The following is a 12035-nucleotide window of genomic DNA, read 5'->3' as shown; positions in this document are numbered from 1 at the left end:
CCCATCCCCTCAAGGGCTTGGAGAAAGTTCTTGCTTGCTAAAAGGGGAATCATCCTCCTTATCTCTGAAAAAAGGAACTTATAGCCCTTTTATTAACATATGGGCATTTTGTTTTGGTTTCTTTACTGAACCTGTATTTGATACTAGAAGAGCTTCAATTTAAAATCATTGTTTTTAAGGCTACTTATTATAGACTGTAGAGAACACAAGTAGCCAGGTGGCAGTTGCACATGCCTTTAATCCCAGCACTCAAGAGGCAAAGCCAGGCGGATCTCTGTGAGTTCTAGGCCAGCCTGGTCTACAGAGAGAGATCCCAGGCAGGCAACAAAAATACACAGAGAAACCTTGTCTTGAAAAAAAAGAAAAAAAGAAAAGAAAACACAAGTAAATAGTCATCTTATAAATAACCAAGTTCTTTCATTGAAGTCATGCTAAGTACTGATGTAATTAATTACAGGGATAAGCTTTATTCAGTCCCTCGTATATGTTTTCAGGGTTGAGCTTAAAACAAGTAACTAGAAACAAAGTTTGTCTGTTCATATATATCTGGACAGCCTTCGTACTTCAGAGATCTGCAGAATATGGCATTTAAAATGTTGATCTAAAAGCTATTATATCAGACAGAATCCCAGATCCTAGCAGTGACCCAAGGACTCCAAAAAAGATTACAGGGCACCATGATGTCTCCAGCTGGATTATGACAATGCTGACCACAGGGCAAGATGCCCCGATGTAACACCTACTACCAGGACCCAGCCCAGGCTGTGGACAAGCAGCAGGACACTGGAGAATTGATTGCACTCCTTTTGCCTATATAAAGTAAGATCAGTCTTTCCCACGTCCCTTTTTCACAGGAAAAACTCTCCCCTTATGGGCCCAATGGCTGAAGAAGATTGATGCTGTTCTGATACTTGTGTCTCCAATGCTATGGAGACCTGGGTATGGACTGGTCCCTATAGAACTGGAAGCTGCTTGGTCTGCACTCAGGTATAATTTATCCTTCTCAGATCTCTGATAGTACTGATGGCTAGGCTAGCTATGACTTCATCAGCTTGGCAGCATCAGACAACCAGATCCTTCCACAAAGCTATAGCCAGCTTTCCAGCCCATTTTTAAGAAAATGTTCTAAGATATGAAAGTTTAAATAAATCATAAAGGTTTAAATATGGGCCTAAAAAAAACAAAAAAAAGATCTAAGGATATGAAAGTTTTGAGGGTCTAAGAATGTTTTAAGATATATAAAGGTCTAAGGATATGAAAGCTTAGAAGCTTTGAGAATCTCAAAAAATGATTTAAAATATAGGATCCAAGAGATGGCTCAGTGGTTAAGAACACTTCCAGAGGTCCTGAGTTCAATTCCCAGCAACCACATGGTGGCTCACAACCATCTGTAATGAGATCTGGTGCTCTCTTCTGGTGTGCAAGCAGACATGCAGACAGAACACTATACATAATCAAAAAAAAAATCTTTAAAAAAAAGTGTTTAGCCAGACAGTGGTGGCACACGCCTTTAATCCCAGTACTCAGGAGGCAGAGCCAGGTGGATCTCTGTGAGTTCGAGGCCATCCTGGTCTACAGAGCAAGATCCAGGACAGGCACCAAAACTACACAAAGAAACCCTGTCTCAAAACAACAAACAAACAAAAAAAAAATTGTTTTTAAATATAAATGTAAGTAATAAAGATATAAATAAATTATTTAAATTATGAAAAATGTTTCAGATGGCTTTCCCCTTCTATGACATAAAAATTCAGAGCTTAACATTTAATAGAGTCCTGATAAGCTGGTAGAGCAATGACTACTTACTGTTCAGTCACAAGTTCAACATTTAGATTTATTTAGGTTGTCATCTAAATTTAAACTTAAAAATGCTTCTCATCAAGCCAAAAAAAATCTCTGTACAATTTATACCTGGCTTCTGGACAGGAGGAAAATGTACATGCTTTTAACCCAAATCTGTAGTTCTTGCTAGGACTCAAAGGTATGAGTCCACCTCTGGTGTTTTACAAATGCCCATCTGTAGATGTAACCAATCGTCTTTTTAAAATAAGAAACACAGAGCCAATGTAAAAGAGAAAGCCGAGAGGTCAGAGCTCAGAGATAAAATCTTACCTCCTGCAGTGCTCCTAGCTTCCCCGAGAGAGAGCTACTTCCTGTTTGTCTGTGTTTAAATAGTCTTTCTGTTCTGTCTTCTCATTGGTTGTAAACCCAACACGTGACTGCCTCATCACTGCCTGTAAGTACCGCCCTCCAGGTCTTAAAGGCGTATGTCTCCAATACTGGCTGTATCCCTGAACACACAGAAATCTACCTAGCTCTTCTAACCACCACGCTCTTGCTATGGCTCTAATAGCTCTGACCCCAGGGCAACTTTATTTATTAACATAAAATTAAAATCACATTTCAGTACAAATAAAATATCACCATACCCATCACCTGCTTTGTCTACAATACAAATCTTAGTACAGATTTGGTAATACTAATGTATCTAAAACTTTATGTCACTTTTTAAGATAATTCATATAGACCTCGGAGGATTAAGAGAGTCATAATACTTGGATCCACTTCACAGAGGTTGGAAGGACTCCAGATAAGTACAGCTTAAATTTTCCCTACTTGTCTATTCCTAAGAATGGTATTTTTCTCTCTCATGATCTTGGGACTCCTGTCATTCTCAATTACTAAGACTATGGGCCTAAAAGTTCCAAATAAGTTCATAAACTTTAACTTCTGTTCCTAGTTTAAATTTGTCTCAGCAGATTTCCACTTGGCTGGCAGACATCTCCAATATTCAGCTGCTGACTACACTGCTCTGGATGACTATGAGTTCTGGACTTGCTAAATGCTGATGTAGACCAGCCCAGCCAGTGTGATTGTTCCCTGTCTCTACAGCTGGGTCAGATAGCCACATACTTCTGACAGAAGCCCCATTGCCCAGCCTTTGACTAGCCTTTCAGCCTTTGACTAGCCTTTCAGCCTTTGACCAGCCTTTCAGCCTTTTTGGGGCCCTGACAACAGCACCCCAATGTCATCTCGAAGCAGTTCCAGAAGAGAATACATTGTCCCATGTTCCCTGCCCAAAATAGCTTGAAATAGAAACTTCCTGGCATGGGGGGGGGGAATGGCTAACTATAATGCCCATTGACATATCAGGAAAATAGGTTCAGAGTTGTCAATTGATAAATTTATTAACTAAAATGGTTCTGCAATAGGATAGGACACTTGACCGTCTTTGTGCAGAACCAAAGAGGTTTTATATGGCCTTAAAAATTATTATTTGAGATTATAATCTGGTAGTACTCAAATATCAGAATTATAGGGCCTTAAGAATGGCAATAGATACAAATGTCACTGACCTAGAAAATTTGTTAACTAGTGGTTCTTAGGTCCCAATACCTTTAAACCCCTGGGCAGATAAAACTCATGACTGAGTCCTGTCATTGGTACTTGTGAAGGCGGGAATGGGGGGGGGAGGGCAAAACAGTTTGACCACACAACTGTCATGATAGGCTTAGAGTCCCAGACACAGCTTCTGTGACAGGCTTACTGGCAGGCAACACCAGGATCCAGGAGAAGCCTGAACTGATCCCACCCAGGGAGGGCCAGCATCTAAGGGGAAATATCTGACATTCCAAACATCCCCTATACCCCTAGACAAATGTCAGCCAATCAGGGTCCTGAACCCTGGAAATCCCCTCACCCCAATCTCTGCTCAGGGCTCTCAGCTCTCACAGCTGTGTCAGACAGACAGTCTAAGCTCTGAGCTTGAAATAAAGGTTCTTTGTTTTTATGTATGGGATTCAGTCTCCGTGGTGGTCTTTTGTGATCTAGGCATAACAAACAGAACCAGGAAGAGCTTTCCATGGCTTCACTACTGCTACCCTTTCTGCTCCTTTGTGTGTGAAGGAGGGCACCAAGGAATACTTGCAAAGCACTCTGTCACCAATGAATACCCCTAGATTTTTAACTTATTTTGATACTAGGTCTGGCTAAGTTGACCAGGCTGAACTTGAACTTGATATTCTCCTGACTCACCTTTCCAAAGAGCTAGGATTGAAGGTCTGCAACACTAGGCAAAATGTCTCTCTACACAAATTCAAATCAAATATTAAAGTATGACATGACTTTTTGTTTTGTTTTGTTTTGTTTTTCAACACTGGGTTTCTCTATGTAATAACTCTGGCTGTCCTGGGACTTGCTTTTTAAACCAAACTGGCCTCTAACTCACAGAGATCTATTTGCCTCTGCATCCTGAGTGCTGGGATTCAAGGCTTGCACCACCACTATGCAGAGATGACATGACACTGGGTTTTTGTTTTTATTTTTTTCAAGATAGGGTTTCTCTGTGTAGTTTTGGTGCCTGTCCTGGATCTTGCTCTGTAGACCAGGCTGGCCTTGAACTCACAGAGATTCACCTGACTCTGCCTCCTGAGTGCTGGGACTAAAGGCGTGTACCACCACCACCCAGCTGACATGATATTTTTGTTGCTGTAATCAATTAAAAGATACATAGTGTTGTGCCCAGATTGAGACCCCCAGAGAGACCACTGAAGATGAGCATGCCAGAATGCAAAAGCAAGGTCCAACAGATCCAGATGCAGTGGAGGCTGGAGAAAGTGCCCGCCCCTCTGCAAGCTCAGGGTTTTTTTTGTTTTGTTTTGTTTGTTTGTTTTGTTTTGTTTTGTTTTGTTTTTTTGGTTTTTCGAGACAGGGTTTCTCTGTGTAGCTTTGTGCCTTTCCTGGAACTCACTTGGTAGCCCAGGCTGGCCTCGAACTCACAAAGATCCACCTGCCTCTGCCTCCCGAGTGCTGGGATTAAAGGTGTGCGCCACCACCGCCTGGCTAACAAGCTCAGTTTTTAAAGGCAAAAACTACAATGTTACATCAGTTAGGGGTGCTAGTATGGGTACAATTCTGATTGGCTCATTTCTAGAAATCATGGCTTAATCTTACTTCTAAGGGGGTGGCTGCCCATCACCATTTCTCATTGGCTGCCCTCAGGTGGGGACATTTCTGTGGTCAGTGACCCTGGAAACCAGGGCTGGAACATTCCTTGGTTAAACAGTCCTCACCAAATGAATACCTTGTGACTCTGTACTTTGCACTTTCTAATTTCTGGAATCTGGGTTGACTGGTTCCAGTAACTCAAGGCTATACCTGAAACAGAGAAAGCTTTGGCCTTATTTTTAAAATGGAGGCATTTTGTTCTCATTTTGGTCTCACAATAGATAAATCCTTTATTATTGTTGTTGTTGTTGTTGTTAATTACTATTATTATACAAGGACAGAAAAGTAGAAATCTAAGTATCCTAGGATTTGAGGAGATTGGTTTGTTTCCTTAAACATAGTTTTGTTCCTCAGCCTTGGATGACCTCAGACTTATGATCTTTCTGTCTCACCTCTAGAGTACTGGGATTACACACTGGACCACCATTCCCAGCAGTTTCCAGTTTTCAGAAGAGGTAAGATCTGTAAATCCATAGCAATCGGTGCACCTTAGCATCATAACACTGCAGTCCTGGCCACAAAGGCATTGCCGCCACTGTAAGGGTCACAGCCAACACTCCCATACAAAAGGTGGATTAACAAGAGAAAAGCACAGCTCATTTTTGCACTTGGAGTTTCACATACACAGGAACCTTCCTAGTGAAGACTCAGTGCTCCAGGAAATTCTGTTCATTGTTGTGCTTATTTCAATGTAGGATGATCAACCCCTGAGAAACAAAGGGGAGTGGACTAATAGTGAGGTATTGAAAAGGGACACTCAAGCAAGGTCATCCATTCAGTTTCCTATCAGCCTCTCTCTGTAGGGTTCCTTCCTCTTGGAGATAGAATGGGACCCCTCCAGGGTCAGACAAGGTGTGTCCGGGAATTCCTGTGCAGTGAACTCTTCTGCAGGAAGACAAGGAAGCCTGGCAAGGTTGTATACACCTGTACTCCTAGGCTTCTGGAGGCTGAAGTGAGTCAAGATGATCTGGAGTTCAAGCCTAGCCTGGGCTTCATAGTGAGAATCTGCACCCACTCACACACACCCCAAAAAATAAAGGGTGCTGAGAGAACCTTTCTAGGCTTTAATGGATGCTTTTGGGAAGAGGGTTCTAGTTTCTGTGTCTACCTTGGAAAGACAGGGAGTATGAAAAGGGGAGAGAAGGAGCTTCAGAAGAATCTTGCTTCAGAACCCTTTTCTTCATGTAAAGTATTTAACATGCCAAAGAGCCCTGCTTGGAGGGGAGGGGTGGGGCTAATGTTCTGATCCCCCAACAATAAGTCCTTTTGGCAGACTAAGCTTTCAGGCTTCACGCTAAAAAGAGATAAACTCACTGCTGTTCCTTCAGTTAAAGGAACTTGCTCTGCAATGACTGCTCTCAAAATCACCCACATGTTCTCATGGTAAATGACCGGATGAAAAGGTAAGGTTTAAAGTTTGTATAAGTTCTGAGGGTCTAAGAGAGTGTTTAAGGTGTGTAAATGCAAGTTGTGAAGGTCTAAGGACGTGATTTAAGGTATATAAAAAATGAGAAATATTTCAGATTTCTTTCCCTCTCTATGCTATTGTTATATTAAGATTTCAAGCCAGGCAGTGGTGGCGCACGCCTTTAAACCCAGCACTTGGGAGGAAGAGGCAGGTGGACCTCTGTGAGTTTGAGGCCAGCCTGGTCTACAGAGTGTGTTGTACCTGTTTCACAAAACCCCCAGAGACCACCAAGGAGCCGGTTTCCAATGCAAGCGCATAAGGGTCCTTTTATTCAGGTTCAACCTGGGCCGCCGCATGGCAGATGGAAGGAAAAGTGGCCACAGCCATGAGCCCAGGTGCAGAGGGTTTTTATAGGGAAAAACTACAAGCTGGGAATTGGCAACTTGGGATTGGGTAGAAGGGGCAAGGTGATTTTTTTGAAACTATTGGTCTAGGCTTTTGGCGGGGAACCACAACCTGCTGAACAGGATTATCTGGACTGCTCGGCAGGATTATCTAGATATCTCCAAGGGCCTTGGTAAGGATCTTGTTAAGCTTTCCTTTCCTGTATAAAGAGCAGACAGGATGTCTGCAGGAGTATCTGGATCCTGTTAGGCTTTCCTGTATAAACTGCAGACAGGATGTCTGCAGGAGGATACTGTTCTGTATCTGTTCAAGTTATCATGGCATATTCCTGATCCTGTAAAGTTAAGTCTAGGCCTTCACAAGTGAGTTCCAGAACAGCCAGGACACAGAGAAACCCTGTCTTGGGGGTAAAAAAAAAAAAAAAAATTAAAGTATGCTTCAGGGAGTCGATTTAGATATACCCTTCACGGGTCAGACAGATCCCGGAATAAGTACTGCTGTCAGTCAATAGCCTAAGCTTCTCTGCCTATTGCCTATTTTTAAGGGTGGGATCTATCTCTTTCCCCTGGTCTTGAGACTCTCACACCCACCTACTGGGACCATGAGCCTAGACGTTTCAAGGATACACCCAAGATAAAGACTTTCCCTGAGTTCCCTAACTCGGCCTTCTGTCCCTAGTCTCTATCTGCTCCAGCAGGTTCAGGTTTCCAGTCAACTGCAGACTGCTCAAACATGTCAGCCCTAGAGGCTTCTGGCTGAATTACCCAACCAGACTGAGCCTCTGACTGCCCCAAAGTAGCCCTCACTTTCCCAGCCTCAGGTGGTCTGGCAGATGTCCCCAGCCTGCACTCCTCTCTCCCTTCCCACCCTTTGACCATCATTCCAGCCTTCCTGTGTCACACGTACACGCACACGCACACACACACGCACACGTATGCAGACGCACACACACGCACACGCACGCACACGCGCACACCTCAATTTCGGCAGGAAGTAGTTACAGGAGAGATTATGTCACTCTTTATCAACAAAAAGGCTGGAAGGTTAGCTCTCACTCAGTAGCTGCAGTTCCTTCCAGCACTTCCTACCCCACACGCTACCCCAAACCTCTCTCTCAGGGATAAGGCTTCTACTTCCCTTCCCCCAGCCTGATCCTGGCTCATGGCTGGCTCTGCTCCTGGATCTCTCTTGGTTCCCTTGTCTCCATATCCTCTCTCACCCCTGACCACATGACCTGATCTAGTCTCCTGGCCATGCTCAGTCTAGGCCCTCCCAGATGCCTCGGGCTGTCTTCTCCCTCACATCTACAATGAACCTTCTCCTCAGCCATACCTGGGAGCAGCCATGTCCTCACTGTTTTCACCCAGTAGCCTTCCTCGTCCCTCCCCTGAGACGCCTCCTTGCCTCTGATATTTACCTGCCTCTGCTTTCATGTCATGGTTTGTTTTTATTTTCTTTTTTAAGATTCCACATGAGAGAAAACTATGTGTCACTTGTCTTACAGCTTATCTTACTTGACATGGTGATTTCCACTTCCGTCCATTCTCCTGGAAAGGATACAGTTTCACTCCTCTTTAGGGTAGAATACCCCACTAGGTATACACACTGCGTTTTCTTTTTCCATTCATCTGCTGACAGACACCAAGGCTGGTTCTATATCTTAGCTGTTGAGAACAGTGCTGTAATAAAAACTGGATGCTCGTGTAATTCTGTGGTACACTGACTCTGATTCCTTTAGGAAAATACTCAGAAAGGGCAGAGCTAGATCATGTGGTGGATCTATTTTTAGTTTATTGAAGAACCTCCATACTGATTTCCATAGTGACTAGACTAATTTACATTCCCACTAACAGTTGAATAAGGCATCTTTTCTCTCATTTGTTATTTGGGGGAGGAGGTTGTTACTTGTTATAGCTTTGTTTTGTTTTGTTGAGACAGGGTTTCTCTGTGTAGCCCTGGCTGTCCTGGAACTCACTCTGTAGATCAAGCTGGCCTCAAACTCAGATCCACCTGCCTCTGCCTATGGAGTGCAGAGATTAGAGGCCTGTGCTGCCATAGCCAGCCTTAATTGTTGTTTGTATGATTTGGAGTTTTGTATTTTGTTTTGGGTTTTTTGAGACATAATCTCACTGTGTAGTCCAGACTGACCTCAGAGTCAAGATTTTCCTATGTCAGCCTCTGGAGTACTTGCACATGTATGCATGTGCCACCTCACACAGCAATGTGTGTGTGTGTGTGTGTGTGTGTGTGTGTGTGTGTGTGTGTGTGTACATAAGATCGTATGCTCTTAACCACTGAGCTATCTCTCCAATGCCAATTAAAACAGTTTTTGAAGCTTATGATTTTACTAGACAGGAGATATTCTCTTCTGGCCTCTTTGGGCCCCTGAAACTTGTGACATACATACACACATGTAGACACCCAGAGGAGAGAGAGAGAGAGGGACAAAGACAGAGACAGATAAATGAATAAAAAAAATCATTTTAAGAAAGAAAAGAGCTGAATGGTGGTGGCTCACACCTTTAATCCCAGCATTTGGGAAGCAGAGGCAGGTAGATCTCTCTGAGTTCGAGGCCAGCCTGGTCTACAGAGTGAGTTCCAGGACAGGCAGGGTTACACAGAGAAACCCCGTCCCAAAAAAGAAGACAAAAACAAAAAAAGAAAGAAAGAAAGAAAGGAAAAAGCAACGACTTAGGTAGTCACTGTTTGAACCAGATCTGGCACCATCTAGCCCACCTTACTAATCCTGGGATGGTGTCCCTCTTTTTGTGAAGAAGGAAAAAGGAAAATTTGTTTTAAACTTGCTCTCTCATGACGACTTTTTTCTTTTAATTTATTTTCAAGACAAGGTTTCTCTGTGTAGTTTTGGTGCCTGTCCTGGATCTCACTTTGTAGACCAGGCTGACCTCAAACTCACAGAGATCCACCTGCCTCTGCCTCCTGAGTGCTGGGATTAAAGGTGTGTGCCACCACTGCCCTGCTACCTTTTTTTTTGGGGGGGGGAGTGGTTGCCTTTTAGGAAAAAGAAAATGCTTATTTACTGAATAAATTGTATCTAAGAACACCTCCCAGTTCAATGTCAATAAAAATAACAGTAGTAATAAACACCCACACCACTTTGGTTTTTTGAGAGAAGGTCACCATGTACCCCAGGCTGGCCCTGAACTCACCATCTCCTGGTCCCTGCACTTCAGCTTCCTGAGTGCTGGGTTGACAGACTTCACCACTGTGCCCAGTTAATAACGTCACTGTATGCTTGCGGATTTCACAAAAAGCCCTCATACAAAGAAAGGCAGTTCATCAGCCTTAATTGTGTTCTGAATGTCCCCCTGCACCGGGGTGAAACACTGAGCCCTTTCTGAGCCCATCAGTCGCTCGAGGGCCAAGAGATGGCCCACGTGCCTTGGTGCAAAAGGAATAAATGGCACCCTTCTGACCTGCCAGGGTCAGGAGGAAGCCCTCCCCCCACGCTTACTGCCAGAGAGACCTCTGAAGTATCACTCAGTCCCGGAAAGCAAAGACCCATTTGTTCCCAAGGTTTTTCACTCAGAAAGTCCACAGAGCCCACCCCCGCCTTTCCATCTCCACCCTCTACTGCTGCCTACCTTAAAAACCATATTTTGTAAACCAAAATTCTTAAAACTCCAAGACTGGTTTCTCTCAGGAGGCAAAGGAAAGGCATCCATGATTAATGCCTCAGCTAAAAGCATAGGCTGCAAAATGGAAGGATTATTTATGGTCCTTCTCTTTGGGAGCTAATAGAGTAGATGTTAGCCTAAAAGGCTAGGAGTCCTACAGTGGGGTTGTTTTGTTGTTTTTTTTTTCTTCCCCAACTGATAAAAGTGACTCTGGAAAGCAGGATAAATACTGTCTGCAGCAAGCTATAAGCACTAACAATTTGCCTGCAAGTGCTCAGTCAAAGGGAGATGAACATGTTAAATGTTATTTAAAAATGGACGACACGTTATCTTGAAAGCCACCGTGAAATGGTAGCCGGATGACAAGCACGGTCGGCAATGCCCTGCTTTAGGACGGGCTGTGGCGCGTGGGGGGCGGGGGCAGGACATTGAGCTATATAGTCAAATCGCATCCAGAGGCTCAAATGTAACACAGATTGAGTTTTTCATCTCTAAGTACGTTTTCCCTCAAGGCTGTTAAACTCTATCCCACCCTCCCCCCTCCCCACATGAACCCGAAACTTGATTTCACTGCTTTTGGCATGGCTAAATCTTTCTGTTTGTTTGTTGATTTTTCAGACAGGGTTTCTCTGTGTGGCTCTGACTGTCCTGGAACTCACTCTGTAGACCAGGCTGGCCACGAGCTCACAGAGATCCGCCTGCCTCTGCCTCCCAGAGTGCTGGGGTTAAAGGCGTGCGCCACCACCGCCCGGCTATGGTTAAATCTTAACTTGGCAGAGAAGACTGTGTTTTGTGTTGTTTCTGGCACAAGGCCCTGGCAAGGAATCATTTTCGTGTTCTTGTTCTTTCTTGGTGTGTACATGTGTGTGAATCTGGGCTCTCACGTGCTAGGCGAGAACTCTCGAGATATCTCCAGGCCCCTTTTTGTTCCCTTTTTGAAGGCCAGGGAAATCAAAAATTTTCTGGATGCATTCATGGGGGGCGGGGGCCAGGTATAGAACGGCACACATATGTAATCCCAGCATTTAGGAGGCTGAGGTGGGAAGATGGCAATCTGAGCCCAGCCCGGAATACCTAGTCAGAATCTGTCTCAAGTGAAAAAGAATTGGATTCAGGTTATTTCTGAGAATAAATCAGTAGCAATTGGAAGACCAAAGGCCTGAAGTATAATGCTATGATAAATACATTGTCCCTATACAACAAAAAGATTTCCATCCAGCAAATGTGTTGTCAATAGGCAATGATGAAGTGATTGGTTGCCATCTACATCAGTGGTTCTCAATCTGTGGGCTGTGACCCCTTTAGGGTTGAGCAACTTTTTCTCAGGGGTTGCATATCAGATCTCTTGCATATTAGATATTTACATTATGTCTTATGACAGTAGCAAAATTACAGTTATGAAGTAGCAACAAAAATAATTTTATGGTTAGGGGTCACCACAACATGAGGAGCTATATTAAAAGGTCACAGCATCAGGAAGGCTGAGAACCACTGGTTTACATTTATCCACATGCCTGGGAATGAATGTTGCCAAGCAATTCATGAATGACTTTGGTCAAAGTGATGAATAAATTGTA

General features: G+C 43.8%; 1 long non-coding RNA gene across 1 annotated transcript in view; it reads left to right on the top strand.

Moving 5' to 3' along the window:
• Positions 1–646: 646 nt before the first annotated feature.
• The window catches only part of LOC121829507 (uncharacterized), a 35662-nt gene continuing 24273 nt past the window's right edge, over positions 647–12035 (top strand). Inside the window, exons 1-2 of the long non-coding RNA XR_006072407.2 lie at positions 647–819; positions 5406–5462. This is a non-coding gene — a long non-coding RNA (uncharacterized LOC121829507). The remainder of the gene's footprint in view (positions 820–5405; positions 5463–12035) is intronic.

The sequence above is a fragment of the Peromyscus maniculatus genome, chromosome 5 (assembly GCF_049852395.1).
Source record: "Peromyscus maniculatus bairdii isolate BWxNUB_F1_BW_parent chromosome 5, HU_Pman_BW_mat_3.1, whole genome shotgun sequence".
In the NCBI taxonomy this organism is placed as follows: Eukaryota; Metazoa; Chordata; class Mammalia; order Rodentia; family Cricetidae; genus Peromyscus; species Peromyscus maniculatus.
The sequence above is the reverse complement of the archived record's forward strand: the minus strand, read 5'-3'. Positions and strand labels throughout refer to the sequence as shown.